This window comes from Opisthocomus hoazin, chromosome 13 (assembly GCF_030867145.1).
Source record: "Opisthocomus hoazin isolate bOpiHoa1 chromosome 13, bOpiHoa1.hap1, whole genome shotgun sequence".
NCBI lineage: Eukaryota > Metazoa > Chordata > Aves > Opisthocomiformes > Opisthocomidae > Opisthocomus > Opisthocomus hoazin.
Window position 1 is genome coordinate 16,733,187 of NC_134426.1, and position 12,333 is coordinate 16,745,519.

General features: G+C 56.4%; 1 protein-coding gene across 1 annotated transcript in view; it reads right to left on the reverse strand.

The window, feature by feature from the left end:
- The window catches only part of RBM19 (RNA binding motif protein 19), a 75,488-nt gene that overhangs the window by 27,977 nt on the left and 35,178 nt on the right, over positions 1-12,333 (reverse strand). The gene's annotated exons all lie outside the window — the stretch shown is intronic.

The following is a 12,333-nucleotide window of genomic DNA, read 5'->3' on the forward strand; positions in this document are numbered from 1 at the left end:
AAGTTTCTGAGTGCCAACGGGACCGAAAGTCAGGAACGGGGGGAGAAAAGGGGGTTCACATTTAGCTGGAGGGTGTGGGATAGGGCTGGCAGCACCCGTGCTCCGACACGGCCCAGCAGAAACCTTGTCGCAGCACGCCTGACCCCGGAGAACAAGCTTGTTGCTTGCGCACCAAAGCACCCAGTCATCCCCCCAGCTCTGCACCTTGCCCCAAAAGCCTGAAAACAGACCCAAAGGCAGCACTCGCCGGACACCCCACTGCAGCACCGTCCCTCGGAGAAATTCCAAGACAAAGCCACCGCTTCCTCTGCATCCGAGCTCCCGTTTACCCTTCTCCTCCCCTCCCCTTCCGCCCATTTATCAAACACATATGCACAAACGGCAGGCAATAAATATTTAACGTGGACCGGGTCTGAATAGATGCGTTATTTTATTTGAAAATCTCCATACACGCGCGCACACACAAAAGGAGCCCGGGATGCAGCAGTGCCAAAGAGCACCTGGGAATAAACACAGTAAAGGCCATAAACGCTCTCGTGAAATGATATAAGCTAAATCCTGGGAGTTAACCTGGCGCACCGGCAGCATGACCAGGCATTCATCCACCCAATTTCCTTCGGCAACGCGGTGCGTAAATGTACCATTATGAAGCCTCAAAATGAATCCGCACGCCTCCTCCTCGGCGCTTCCCCCCCCCATTCCCTCCCGCCCGCTTCGAGCCGGCGCTACGCAAACAAACAAACCAACCCGAGCGGAGGCGAGGGATGCTCGGCTCCGGGAGCAGCGGGAGCACGGCCTGGTTTCCAGCGGCAGGAGGGTCCTCCCGCGAACGGGGTGCAGGTGGTGGTGGGCCCCAGCAGCTCTGCGGGTGGCTCCTCTCGCTCGTAGCGTCCCCGTAGCACCTCAGATGCCACGGTTGGGTTAAGGGAGAGGTAAGGAGAGAGCTCCTGGCCCATGGAGATGACCGTCCAGCTGGGAGAGACGGCCGGTGGGTGGTACGGGCAGGGGAGCGCTTGCTCCAACCCATCGCTCCGTGGAAAACATCACAGGCATTGCCTGCGGGGAGCAGAATATTTGTTAAAGGAATATGAGTGGAATATTTGCTACAAGGGAGGAGGTCTCAGACCATACCTGCTCTCTGCACCAGAACACGACGCACCTCCCTCTGACACCGAGACCCAAGGCGCAGGATGGGCTCTAGGCCGGAGCAGAACAGCTATGGACCCCAGGGTCCCAGGGCAAGCTGTGCTGACCCACGTCAGCCCGGGCAGAGGTGGGAGAAGCTGGCTCTTCCCTCCGCCCCATAGAGCCACCCGCGCCGGGAGAAGGTGCAGAGGTGGTGGGGGCCCGATCCGGAGGCAGAGCGTCTCCCTGGGCAGGGCTGGGGGGAGGCAGGCCAGCGGGGAGACGGCACCGTCGGAGGAGGCTGCAGCACAGCTCCTGCTGGGGAGCAGGCAAAGAGGGGGGGCCAGGAAAACCGGGGGGGCACGGCCGAGCCAGGGCTGACCCCACCGGGGCTGCGGAGTAAAACACCTTCCCTCCTACTGCGGTGCTAATTAGAAACCACAACACAGCAATTACCATCCCGGGAGCTGCGAATGAAGTGGAGAGCTCCGGCCTTTAATGTTCTCCTCTGCAGCGCCAGGCAGAGACTCACACCTCTCTTTTCCAATTATTTCCTCCAGATTTTGGGGGGGGAGAGAGCAGAGGCGGAGGGAACCCAATTACCCCCCACAGCGCCAGGCTCCCGGTACCCAGGGAAGCCGGGTGCCACCGTGTTTGCTCCCATGCCGGCTACACCAGCGCTGCCGCCTTCCAGCTCCAGACAGCTGTGCACGGATCACACACAGAACCACAGCATGGCAAGGGTTGGCAGGGACCTCTGTGGGTCACCCAGCCCAACCCCCTGCCGAAGCAGGGTCACCCAGAGCAGGCTGCACAGCACCGCATCCAGGTGGGGCTGGAATATCTCCAGAGAAGGAGACTCCACAGCCTCCCTGGGCAGCCTGGGCCAGGGCTCCGTCACCCTCAGAGTGAGGAAGTTCTTCCTCATGTTCAGCTGGAACTTCTGCTTCAGTTTGTGCCCATTGCCCCTTGTCCTGTCGCTGGGCGTCACTGAAAAGAGTCTGGCCCCATCCTCCTGACACCCACCCTTGAGATATCTGTAAGAATAAATTAGGTCCCCTCTCAGCCTGCTCTTCTCCAGGCTGAACAAGCCCAGCTCCCTCAGCCTCTCCTCGTAGCAGAGATGCTCCAGTCCCCTCCTCATCCTCGTAGCCCTCCGCTGGACTCTCTCCAGTAGCTCGGATCTGTGCACGGGTCTCACCACAGCTGCCACGGGCAAAGCCACGGGAGTGGGGATGGCCAAAGCGAAAGGGATGCAGCTCAGCACTTGGGCAAAATCCGAGCAAGATGACATGGGAGGGAGGAAAGCAGCTTTTATACAGGCTGTTCAACTGCGGCTGCCCCGTAAGAACCCACCGAGCTGCTCCCAAACGCTCTTCCCCCGGGGTGGGGAAGGCTGCGGAGGCAGGTGGGCTCGCAGTGGCTCAGACCTGGTGTTGCTGCCACCTCCTTCCCCTTCCAGCACACAGCTCCAAGGACTGCAAATGGCATGAAAACACAGCCCATGTACGCCGGGGACGGGGGTTCCCCTTGGAGCTGACGCTTCTCTCTCCTCTCTCCGTGGCCAAGCGGACAGAGATCAGAAAGCCCTGGCACCAAAGCCCGCTGCCAGCGCGGAGCACAGCACCGTGCCTGGCTCCTTGCCCCAAGCACGCTTTACAGCCAAGTCCCCGGAGTTAGCCTGAGTGTGAAACCCGAGTGGACGCCGGATTCGTACCCAAGCGGCATCCATGTCTTCTCCAAGTGCTCCCGAGACCCCACGCCAGGACTCAGCTGCAGCACAAGCACTGAAGGACCTGGCGGTTGCAGGAGCAAAGCCCTTTCCTTCTTGAGACACCGACTTGTTTACAGTCAGCCTGGCTTAACTTCGCAGCAGACTGTAACCTCCTTTCTGGTGAATCCTGGCCCTGCCAGACCCACACATCTGGGCTGGGGCTGGGCTTCTGGCAAGGCACCCTGCAGCTCTTTACTGAGATTTCATCCAAGAGTGCAGCCAAAGTCTGTGGCAAAAAGAAATCTCTTAGGTACGCAACATCCCAATGGAGCTGCTCATGATTAATATAGACAGGGTATTTTTTTGGGGGGGGAGGGAAGAACTGCACCATGGAGGTGGTGGGTCTGCAAAGCACACGGCTGCTCCATCGCCTCTCCGCTTCCCTCCACACGGACTTAAGAAAAACCGTGTCCACACGGCAGTCCTCTGAAATCCCCAGTGGGGGTGAGGGCCCGGAGGGGAGGGCAGAGCCCAGGCAGAGAGGTGCGGGTGGTCCGGAAGCCGCAGCTCTCCCGGCATCCCCCTGCCCACACCGCCCACGTGCCGCGGGCAGCCTGCCAGCCGGGCTGGCAAAACCCGCCCTCACGCTGCGCTCGCTCTCCCTGGCTTGGCACGCTTTCATGCCGCTGGCTGGCAGGGATGACAGCCCTGAGCGGAGAGATTTCCGAAAGAAGAACCTTTGTTTCCTGCTGATCCGGATTTACAAAGGCAGATGGGAAACCAGTAAAAGCCCCTATTGGCCCCGGCTGAGCAACGCTCCACACGGCTGCAGAATAAAGACAGCCACAACCCTTCCCTCCATGAGTCACAGAATGTTCAGGGTTGGAAGGGACCTCTGTGGGTCACACAGCCCAACCCCCTGCCGAAGCAGGGTCACCCAGAGCAGGGGGCACAGCACCGCGTCCAGGCGGGGCTGGAATATCTCCAGAGAAGGAGACTCCACAGCCTCCCTGGGCAGCCTGGGCCAGGGCTTCGTCACCCTCAGAGGGAAGAAGTTCTTCCTCAAGAGTCGCCAGTCCCAAGCTCAGCAGAAAACCACCATGTTCCCAGGGACGTCCCCTCCCTCCCTCCCACCCACGAGGGACCCAACGCTTCTGCGTGGCATTGCCAGGTACCAGCTGCTCTCCGGGCGCTTTGGCAGCTCGTCCCCTCGCCTCCCTGGCTGAACAGAGGGAAGAGAAGCAGATTTCGCTTCCGCGCTGCAAGACGTACACTGCAAGCTGGCTGCGGGTCAGAGGAACATCACTCCTTGGGATTGTAATTATATCCTTCTGGCACAGGCCAGCTGGGAGGCAAGTCCTTTGCCTGCTAATTATAGGACATTATATTGCTATTAAACAGAGCACACTCCAGCTCGGTCGACAACACACTGCTCATTTGGCCTTGCCTGTTTACTAGAAGGTGCTTGCGCATCCTTCATCAACACGGCCAAGCGGACGGAGAAGGAGGGGGATACAGGTGGTCTCCAGAAACCCCCATCCCTCCTCCACCAGCACAACACGCAAGCTCCCACTCTGCAGCCCCTTCCCCTTCCATCACCACTCTCCTGCTGCCAGGCACAGCCCCAAATCCACTGCAGTACGGCCAGGCACCACCTTCTGCCTCCGACCCCACCACCTCTTTTCACAGCTCCTCTTTTCCCATCGGGTTTTGTTGGAATTTCTGCCCCTTGCTCCCAAGTCTCTCCCCACTCTGGCTCAGCCCCCCATGTCTAGGTCCAGCCCCACTCCTGCCCCAGGCAGCCGTTCGCACCCACTCATTCACAGGACAGGTACCTCCAGCTCAGGGTAAGCATTACTCCATCTCATCCTGTTCCCTCTCTCAAATAGCAGCATTTAAACCAGAAGCTCCTTGGGACAGGCCAAGACCTGTCCAGCCCCGATTGTTATTTTCAAGTCCCAAACACAAAGATGTGTTCATCACACTTGACCTTGGTGTGCCCTCAGCCACAAGCTGGTGAAGGACTCCTGGGCTGCCAAGTTCTCTAGGTGAAAGCACAACCGACACCACGAATCCATGCACATGGGTAGACAGACCAACTGCTGTCCATGGACAGAAGAGCAGATCTCAGAGAGCAAACAATAGGTCTCTCCAGACATGTACAGATGTCCCACTGCATGGGGAACTCCTGAACCCCTCTCTCTGGTTTATCTCCCTTCCAGAAAAACAAGCCAGCAATAACCACGTTGGAAAGTTGATCATGAAAACCTCTAGCAAGGTTGCCAACCTTCTCATGGGTTGCCGTCTACTGCTACCACCTCCTCCTCTCTCCCCTCCTCTCCTCTCGCTGCCTTCTCATCCCCAAGCCCTGATGCTGCCTAAATCCCCGCTCCTAACTGCTGGCAGCCCTGGGACGAAGCTTAAGCAAACGAGCCAGGTAGCATAACCGCTCATCAGAAACGGCTCTGGGCAGAGGACAAGTCCAAAAGAGACAGCAGTCATTCCCTTCCCTTGCAGCACCACCTCTTCCCCAGCAGCAGGCTGCAGCCACACATCAGCCCAACAGAATTCACTCCATCGCTTTGTGGTGGTCTTATTTCCACCCCCCCCCTCACCCCCATATAGGACCTTCCTCCCCCAACAAATTACCTCCCTGCCAGTCTCTGCTTCTGCGCCAATTTGCTGATTATGGGGTGGGGGGAAGGAAATAATAATGGTCCTTTTTCTTTCTTCCTCCTTTAGGAACGCAGGACCCTGGCAAATGGCTTTGCCCCTGGGCTGAGCCACGGCCAGTTCCACCCCCTGCATGAGAGAGTTAATGAAATACGCAGCGGAAGGTCGCTCCCGCCTCCCGCTCCAGGACTTCAGCTGACTCCAGTACAGCTAATCCCATTACAAGAAAATAACGTGGATAATTCAAGCTAATGAAATCGTTACAAGAATGTGGACAGCCAGGGGTGGACATTCAGAGCCAATTTAACACTCCTTGGTGTTGTTATCCCCAGCACAGGAAATACCTGAAAGGAGGAAGGGAAAGGAGAGAGTGAGGAAAAAAGCCCTCCTCCCTCGTTAGCTTAAATCCTGTTAGAGAGTTCAGGAATTAATCTGCCACCTACCTCCCCTCTTACCATTATCATCATCATCATCAATAACGTCTCCTCGGTAACCTCTGAAAATTAGCAAATGAATGTGCAGGAGGGCAAGGCAGGAGCGAAGCCTCCGGACACGCTGAGTCCGGTGCAAACCGCTGCTGCCTCCGTCTCCGGCGGGAGACGACGGCTGGGGGGATTCGCAGCAAGACCGGGTGTCCCCGTGGACCCCCGGCCCACGGCCGCACGGATGAAGCGACGCAAGGTCCTCGCCTGCCCCGGCCCTGCTGCAAAGCTGATCCTTCATTCCCGCCGTGGCTCCTCGCCCGCGGGTGACACCGGAACGTCCCGCTGGATAAGCAAACCACCTGCCAAAGCCCCGTGAAAAGCCAGCGGTCGGCAGGAGGAGGACGGCCACGTGTGCGCCTTGCTCTTCACCGCACGGATCATCGGATTTTCCAGCTTCCTCTCCTTTTTGCCCGGGAGCATCGTCTTTGTTTGGAGGCCTCTTCATCTGCTGCCGCAGCGAAACTGGGGTTTGCTTGATGCAATCCCTGTTCTCCAGCACCAGCCTCGTGCCGCCGGGAGAAGTGCCGCTGTCTTCTCCGAGCTCAGCTGCTTCCAAGCAACAGACCCCTTCCCGAGGCCGGTTTTTTCGGGGAGACCTGGCCGTGCACAGAGCCTCCTGGGGCACGTTGAAAGCCGGGCTCCCCTCTCGGCCGCCCGCACCGAGGGAAGCCGAGCACGGATGGCACGTGCTCAAGCCCAGCCACAGCATTTCACCACGAATCATCCTGTTTGGCACCGAGCTGCCATCGTGCCGTGCTCGTGGATGCGGTGGGGAACCTCCTCCACACCGCGCAAACAAAGCACAGCCCTGTCTGCTCGCGGTCGGAGTTGCAGGAAGCCTCACCCTGACATGATTTGGAAGCTGTTCATGCCTGTACCCTCAGCTCACACGGGATCACGAGTGTTCTAAGGAGCTCAGAAGCCGGCAGCGACGCTGGGGGGCAAAGCAGGGACCCCAAGCTTCTCTCCAGCCTCAGTTTCCCCATGTGGGTGACCTTGCGATGCCACACATTTTTCCAGCTCACCGCCCTGCAAAGCCATGGCTGCTGTCCACCAACCTCACGCAGACAACGCTTCGATCAATCCACGAAGGCAGCAGGGAGACTCGGGATTTAGAAAACAGCGCAATGCAATCGTGAGCGCCTTTGGTACGAGGGACAAAGCAAAAGCCCCATGGCAAAAGCAGCAGCAAAAGTGGGAGTCCTGCAGAAGGGTCACCTGGCCTTGCAAGAGAGAGGAGTCATCACCTGGGGACTTCTCTGTGATGGGAGAACTGGGGCCAGAGCAAGGCGCACAAGAAGCACGTGGCTGTGGTGATGGGATACGTGGTGTCCAGCCTGGGTGGCCGTCCCCTCCCTGTCCCACATCGAGACTCTCTGATGCATCGTAGAGAGGAATTTTCCACTTTTCTGCCACTACAACACAAGTAACACCTTTCCCTTTTTCTCGGGCATGATTTCCACTAGACTTGCAGAAAATCAGCACCAGCCTGATTTCCACCTCTCGTCCCCCCCGAATTTGGCTGGAAGCGACCCCACGCTTCCCGACAGCAGCCCTGCCCGCGGCAGGGGAGGGGGAGCGGGACGAGCCCCCAGGGCCATGCCCAGCACGAACAGCACTGTTCGATGTCTCGGGGATGCTCTCTTGCGAACACATCTAATCACATCCAGACGGCGCTTTCGGCACACCTGCCACAGCAACTGTTTATCTTCCCGACGCCTTCAAGAGCATCATTTGCAAAGTTTGCTAGGAAGGAAAGCCAATTAGCATGTCGTTGGCTAGGCACAAAGATCCTCTCGCTTTATTTCTATGGTGACTGCTCGGCAGAGGACCCTTCGCACCCTCTGAGGGTGACGGAGCCCTGGCCCAGGCTGCCCAGGGAGGCTGTGGAGTCTCCTTCTCTGGAGATATTCCAGCCCCGCCTGGACGCGGTGCTGTGCCCCCTGCTCTGGGTGACCCTGCTTCGGCAGGGGGTTGGACTGGGTGACCCACAGAGGTCCCTTCCAACCCCGACCATTCTGTGATTCTGTGATTCCCTCTCGCCACTCACCTCACGTCGTCCTGGCTCCTCCGCTGGAAACGCACGTCCGTGCTTTCTCCCAGCAAAGGCTGGGAAGCAAAGCGGGGGGCTGCGAAGGGAGGGGGCAGAGGTGGCGAGCCAGCCAAAGCTGCCTGCGCCAGGAGATGTCGAGAGGCTGCGGGGCAGAGGCGTGCTCGAAGGAGGAGAGCCCGAGGTCCAGGGGCGAGCGGGACCACTGCGATACACGTGGCAGAGGGAAACGCAAACGAAACTTGCGTTTTATCTATTGTTTTTAAAACCGAATCTGGGAAAGAGGCGCGCACCGTGCTCGTGGCAGAATGAAGTGACACTTTGCCGTAAATACATGCCAAAAAAAGTCATCCCTGTAGACACGGCGGCCAGGGCGATGTGGTCTGGGAGCAGAGGGGAGCCTGCAAGGCTCCAGCGTCCCCATTCTGATGCCAGACTCCCAGATTCCCCTTTCCAGCCGCCCACATCTGCCCCAGCCCCTGCCTCGCGGCTCGGGATCCCCCACACAGCTCCTGCACCTCACCGATCTCCCCTCCTTCATCCCCATCGTCCTGCTGGTTCAGGGTTCCTCTGTCCCAGCTAAAGGCTTTGCCGGGACTCTCCTCTCTCCTACCTGCAATCTTTGCATCTCCTACTCCTCCTTGTCAGCTCAGCACCCATCTCTTGCCTCCCGGGACCACCAGCTGACTGATTTAACCATGCCGTTGATTTAAGTTTGTGTCTCCCTGACGTGCCCCCACGCTCCCCGGAATCACGGTGGAGCTGGTCCCAGCTCTGGTGCGCAGAGGTAGCCCACAAGATCCACTTAGAAACCAGTCCTGGGGAAGCTGGTCCGGCTTTTGGATTGCCCTCATTGCCTGTGTCTTCCGCGTGGGGAAAACTAAACAAAGTTTAGCTCTTTTTGGATTTACCGAATTTTGGCCCAGATCTTCAGCAGATATTCAGAAGCTCAACACCCCGTATGCTACCAGTGCCAGAGCCTGTCTGGACATAGACGCGCTTCTTCCAAGGAGCTGTGAATTTACCCACAAGATCCTTGCTAATATGAAATCCCATTTTCTGTGGACGGCTCAGTCAGCTTCAGCCTCCCTTGGCGATCGTGGCGGAGCAGGATCAGAAAACGCGACAGCTTTGGCCTGGGACCAACACGCAGCCACGGGACCGTCCCTCTCCTCGGGACGCGAGACCCCAAGGCAGTGGCTGTCTCCTGTCGCTTAAATGGCTTGTTTAAGAACGTAGCAAAACATTTTACCCCTTCTCGATTTATTTTCCTTAACAGTTGCTTATGAGGGACCTTATCAAAAGCTTTCTGAAATTCCAAGTAAATTAGTCATTAGGCAGGTTTTCAGAACAGTAATTAGGCCACTCCATGCCCCTGATGTATTATTTACCTGAGAAGATATACATAATTAGGGCTCTTATTTATAACTGGTATTACAAGCACTAAATTCTACTCCAGTCTATCGTGTAATTACGCAATTAGGCTGCATGCTAAACAGAAAGAAACCAATTCTGAAAACCAAGCGAAAAAGAAAAGAAAAAAAACCCAACAGTAATTATTATTTTTTAAATCCTCCATCGCCAGCGCAGCGGCAGGTCTTAAAATTTTAATATCCCTCCACTTAAGTCATTTTTAAACAGGTGCTGCAACCAGGTTTGGTTGCTTAATTTTGCCGCGTTTAATCCTACTTTGCGAGGTTTAACACTGCGCGAGAGATTCAGCTCCTTGAAGAGCTTTGCTTTAAAGGCTAACGTCAAACGGGGCCTTTCCCTTCGCCGCTCGGCGCAGATTTGCCGTGCTGGCGGAAGCGGCACCGCACTGTCTCGCGGGCTCCCTCCGCCGCTCCTCGGCCCCCCGCTCCTCCCAGACGACGATTATTTTTCCGCGGCTTCCCAGCTGGCAGAGGCAGACAGGTACAGTTGCTATGGTACAACCGTCACAGTAATTTAGCCCTGCGGAGCTGGCTCCCGCGCCTGAATTTAACGGGGCGGCATGGCAAAAAGAAAGGCGGGGAGCCAGCGGGTGTTCGCGGCAGGAGACGCCGACGTGCAGAAAACCACCCGGCAGCCTCCGCACACCTTTCAGCTGGAGGGATGGAGCCGGTCACCTCCCGGTTTGCTCCTGCCTTCATCCTGGGCCGACCGCAAAGCGGGACCTCGGCTCTTCTGCAGGTCCCTTCCTACCTGCGCCTGCCCACAAGCGGTCACGTCTGTCCTGCCTTTGTCTCCTGGTCCTCGCTGACTGAGGAGAGCGTGCCACGGGGTCTAACGTAGGGCAAGGAGGTTTTTTTAATCTACCTGTTGTTATACACTTGTTTTAGAGGTGGCAAGATCACAGAAAAGCACCCAGGACTCGCTGTGCACACTGAAACCTCCCAGAGAAGATACCTGTGTCTTGTTCGCATTTACTTTCATACTTTAAAGACACCGACGATTCACTATTTAGTTGTAGCATGAACAGATTTCCTTCTAAAACTTTACCTCTCAATGCTGAAAAGTTCCAAGCCAGTTCCCAAGGCACATGGGAAGGTGCAGAGCTGGCACAGAGAATGCCACACGCTCTAGGAAGTCCCGAGTTTAAATCCCGCCGTCGGACTTGCGCTGAACCCTGCAAGAGAGCTGGGGGTTCAAAGTCATCTGCTGGCCCTGAAGAGCGTGAGCTGGTGACTCGGAGGACTAAAAGATAGCTGCTGTTGGACGTGTGTGACTGAAGAGGACATTCGAAACAGCAGAGAGGTTGAAAATCCCACTCTCATATTATTTAGGTCTTGCTGCTGCTTCTTTCCTCTTCTGCCATCTTACAGCGGGGACCTCTCCTCCCTGCCCTGGACACCGCAGGGCTCTTCTCACCTCTGCTGCTGTGTGCCAGCCCTGCCGAGGCTCCGCCTGCGCTCTGCCCGCTCTCAAGCTCTGCGACATCACCTAACCACTGGCCTTCTTCTTGATGTCACTCTTTTTTTGTGGGGCGGAGAGAAAAGACATTCAAGTAGAGTGGAGAAACGTCCAGCTCTACCAGGACAACCGCAAGAGGACTTCTCTTGAGCCTTCCCCAGCCTCCCATCACACCTACCTACCTCCACGGACCACGCTAGGACCAAACCACAGCTTCTGGTACCCCCTCCCACGGTGGCTCTCACCGAGACGTCCAAACGACCGCGGCTGTGACCCTTACATCCCAAACTCCGTGAAATCGCAATCCTCGCACGGACCTCAACGAGAGCCTCTGGCGCTTGCAAAGCCTTTCGCAGAGCTCGCGCTCGTCAGCCACAATTCTCGCCGCACGCAGCACCTTGCAGGACCGGGGCTTAGGAGCCACCGAGTCGCCGCAGTAATCACCAGCGGGTCAGGATTTCAAAGGAACCCGCCGCTCCAACAGCGCTGAGATTTGGGGATTTATCTCTCCTAGGCTCTTTTGAATATCCTGATCAGACTGCAGCTCTGGTCAAAAATAAGTTACGCTAAAAATAGCGCTCATTGGAGGGCCCGGTACAAATCTCCGCTCTCCTAGGATTCTTATGAGTCAGCTCGTTTCAAAGACAAGGAGAAATTTGTACAGCTAGTAAAGCGGTAAACAGAGAAGGGAGATTTAGCCATGCCTTGCGGGACCCCAAAGCCGTACCTAGGGCATCCTTTGGAGAAAGCAGCCTTGCTGTTAAGATACTGACTCCATCAACAGTAAATATATATATATATATCTATTTATCTATATCTATCTAAGATTCAACTATAGAACCTCCTGCACTGAGCTGAACGAGAATAAATATAGCAGCAATGAGATATTTATAGACATACAGCTATTTTAACAGCGCTCTGCTTTAAAGAGAATTCTTATTTAAGTCTTGTCCCTGTAAAGCTGCAGGATGACTTAGAAAAATAGCCAGATTAATTATTTTCATCAGGAGAACAGAGAAACATGTAGGGAAGATCAAATGCATGCAAATGCACTAAGAATGTGGGAGCTCGAGGGAAGTGCTTCTGTTCTGGCGACTCGACTACAATAAGGCCGGTGAGACCTCCCGAGCGCAGTCTCCGCAGAGCCCAGCCCGACCGCATCTGAAGCCTGCCAGGGATCAGAACAAGACAAAGCGTTAAAAACAGACACACGTCAGCTCGCTGGCAAGGCAGGCCGAGAGCCACCACGCCACCGTGCTCCCCTGATCAGCACCGTCCTCTCCGGAGACGCGACCGACAGCAAAACCTGCCATTTTCTCACCGTACTGTAAAGGCAACGTGAGCAGAGGGCTATTTCTAGATGGACTGTATTTACTCCAACAACACGATTCGCC